Source organism: Asparagus officinalis, chromosome 5 (assembly GCF_001876935.1).
Source record: "Asparagus officinalis chromosome 5, Aspof.V1, whole genome shotgun sequence".
NCBI classification, from domain to species: Eukaryota; Viridiplantae; Streptophyta; class Magnoliopsida; order Asparagales; family Asparagaceae; genus Asparagus; species Asparagus officinalis.
Genome location: NC_033798.1, coordinates 62,242,473 through 62,246,055, shown reverse-complemented (window position 1 = coordinate 62,246,055; position 3,583 = coordinate 62,242,473).

Genomic DNA, 3,583 nt, shown 5'->3' with positions numbered 1-3,583 from the left:
AACGTGATAAAGAAATCAGGGCAGCTATGCGCACCAATTTGCGCATTGAAGTCCAAGAGCCCGCTGAGAACTCACGCCCAAAAAGGCATGTTTCGAGGCGCGTAACTTTTGAAAGCCCGAAGAAGGTAGTTCGCTCTCAGAAGAAAACGTTATCGTCTGATGATGATTACGTTATACCTGAGAAATCGTGCCAACACACGATAGATTGCTCCGACTTTCAAACGGACGAGCTGTACTATCGTGCTGGGGGTAGGAGCAAAGCCAGAAGAGAAGTCCCCCGAGGACCGGAAACTCAGTGCCCTTGTTCAAAGCTCATTCGGGCGGTACTGTGTTCGAAAGGCTTAGTACCGAAGCGCCAAAACCAAGGCATAGGCGTTTCCGGTAAAGAAGAACGGTGGTTGAAGATGGAGAATTTCCGAGGGTCACTACCAATATGACCAGCAAAAGGGCATCGACAAGGGATAATCCCGAGTCGATTCCGGAAGCACCCTGGTGTGTAACCCGTCTGCAGTCCGGAGCCATCATACGAGGAACTTATGGTAGGGTTCGGACAAGATTACCATCAGAAGATGAAGAATCGGATTTCTGCTCTGCTATCGCATCAGACGATACAGTATCCAGCGAGGGACAACCCCGCGAGTCATTCATGATAAGCGCGGAACAAGTGGCCAAGATGCTCGAAGAAGCCATGGCTAAACAACAGGAGAGCTTCAGGTTCGAAATGCAGATGGCCATGCAGAGTATGAGAGAAATGCCACATTGATCTCCGCTCAAGAGACGAAGAAAACAGGCATTCCCTGTCCATACCCAAGAGAGTGGGAATCGATCCCATATCCGGCGAAGTTCAATCTAATCAACTTCACGCCGTTCGATGGGAAGGGTTCCCCCACTCAGCATTTGATTTATTTCAAATCGCACCTGGGTATTATTTCCGGCAATGAGCCTCTGATGGTGCGGTCATTCGTCGGCACTCTTCGCGGAGCCGCCTTCGATTGGTATCGCCGCCTCAAGCCAGGAAGCGTAAGTAGCTGGGACGACATGGAGACAAAATTCCTCGCTAACTTCTTCGACGACGACACCGAGATATCTATCGGATCATTGCTCGATGAGAAGCAGAAAGACGGGGAGTTAGTCGACACCTTCGTCAAGAGGTTCCGGAACAAAGCGATGAATTGTCGGGACCCGATCACCGAGGAATTCATTCTCCAGACCTGCCATAATAATCTGTCCTTAGACGTATTGGAAGCAATGGGGACAGCACCGTCTGACACTTGGAAAGACTTGAAGGTGCGCGGTGAACAAGCCGAACGCTTCCTCCGAAGGAAGAAGGCCGAGAGGAACCTACCGACAGCTAATCCTCTGAACTCAAACTTCGCCTCTCGTGGTAAGGGCAAGGCACCTGCAGCTGCTGATGGTGCTAATCAAACGTCACAACAGCAATCCCGAAGGCAGCAAAAGACTTCGGGTCCGAGACTCCAAAAAGAGTACTCTTTCAAGGACGAAGACGTTCCAGCCATCTTCGAATCCCTCCTTGGAAGCAACAAGATCAAGCTACCACCTATCACAAATCAGGAGGAAGCTGACAACACTACGGACCCAAAGTACTGTGCATACCACAGGAGGGTCGTTCATCCCACCAAGGATTGCTTTGCTCTCAAGAATAGCATTCAGACCTTGATTGAAGCCGGCGTTATATCGCTCAATTAAGTCGAGACTCCAAAGAGTATATGAGTATAAACTGTTTCTTAATCCTCCAACAAGTGCATGAGGTTAAACTGCTTCCTTACATACTCCAACAGGTATATGAGTCTAAACTGTTTCCTTTCTTTCACGGGAAGTTCCTGGAGAATACCATGCTTGATATTCTTAAGGATAACCCGGACACCCAACTGAGTACAATACCATACCCAGTTTTGCAAAGGAAACTGTGGATGGATGATTCATGTAACGGGAAGTTCCCAAAAGAAATCCATATAGTGTATTCTTAGGGATAATCCGGTCACCACAGCAAGGTAATGAATAAGAAACTCTCATTCAAATTCTCACCACTCTCATTGCTAGAGTCTGGACATAATAATCAAAATTGGTCAAACCTTTCTACAGTTAGGACCAAAACCAAAACCCCTCTCGATTCCCCCAATGAACGAGAGGTCCACAAATCGAGCGATCAAACCTTTCTACAGTTAGGATCGTCTCAAATCTCCCGATTGGTCAAACCTTCCTACAGTTAGGACCACAACCAAAATCCCCTCTCGATTCCTCCAATGAACGAGAGGTCCACTTTCAAATCAAGTGATCAAACCTTCCTACAGTTAGGGTCACCTCAAACTCCTATTTGGTCAAACATTCTTACAGTTAGGACCACAGTCAAAATCCTCTCTCGATTCCCCCAATGAACGAGAGGTCCACTTTCAAATCAAGTGATCAAACCTTCCTACAGTTAGGGTCACCCCAAACTCCCATTTGGCCAAACCTTCCTACAGTTAGGATCAAAACCACAATTCACTCTCGATAAATGAGAAATTCGTCTTTACCTCGGTAATCAAACCTTCCGACAGTTAGGGTTATCTGAATCTTTTCGATTCTCGGAGTGGAGATCCCACTCTTAGTTTCACCTTTCCGGATTCTGGGGTGGAGATCCCACCTCTCACAGGTATAGGAATTTTATCCCGAATCCTAAGTAGGGATAAGTCTGCGCCTAACACGCGCTGCCGGTTTAGTCTTTTTCCGTAGAAAAAGACACCATAGTTCGATTCTGGAGTATTCTATCCTGAAACCTAAGCAAGGATAAGTCTGCGCCTAACACGCGTTGCCGGTTTAGTCTTTCACCGATTGAAAAAGACACTAGAATTTTAGTCTAGGAAGTTTATCCCGAATCCTAAGCAGGGATAAGTCTGCGCCTAACACGCGCTGCCGGTTTAGTCTTTTTCCGTAGAAAAAGACACCAGAGTTCGATTCTGGGGAATTTTATCCCGAAGCCTAAGTAGGGATAAGTCAGCGCTTAACCCGCGCTGCCGGTTAGTTCTTAACCGTCAAAAAGAACACCCGTTCACATATTCAACATTGTGGCAGGTTGTTATTAATAACACCAAAATCCATGCCTTACACGCATGAGGAATTTCATCCTGAATCCTAAGAAAGGATATGCCGACGCCTAACACGCGTCGCCGGTTTAGTCTTTCTCCGTGGAAAAAGACACCAGAGTTCGATTCTGGGGTATTTTATCCCGAAGCCTAAACAGGGATAAGTCTGCGCCCTAACACGTGTCGCCGGGTAGCCTATTCCCGTAACAATGGCGAAGCCTATGTATTCAACATCATAGCACAAAGTCTCAGAGAATTCACTCTCTTAGCACAACGTTACATGCGGAACGGATTTAGAAAATCCGCATGCTAGCCCGATTCAAACGGTAGTCGGTAAAGGCTAATCAAATCCGTTGATGGCTGAGGGTTTGCCAAAAATCCTATAAATACAAGAGTCACTGACGCATCAGCTTCATTAGTTGGTCTCGTGAATTGAGCATCCAATAACATTCGAAACCCTAGGGTCAACGCCGGTCAACGCGTAACCCTAGGTCAACGCC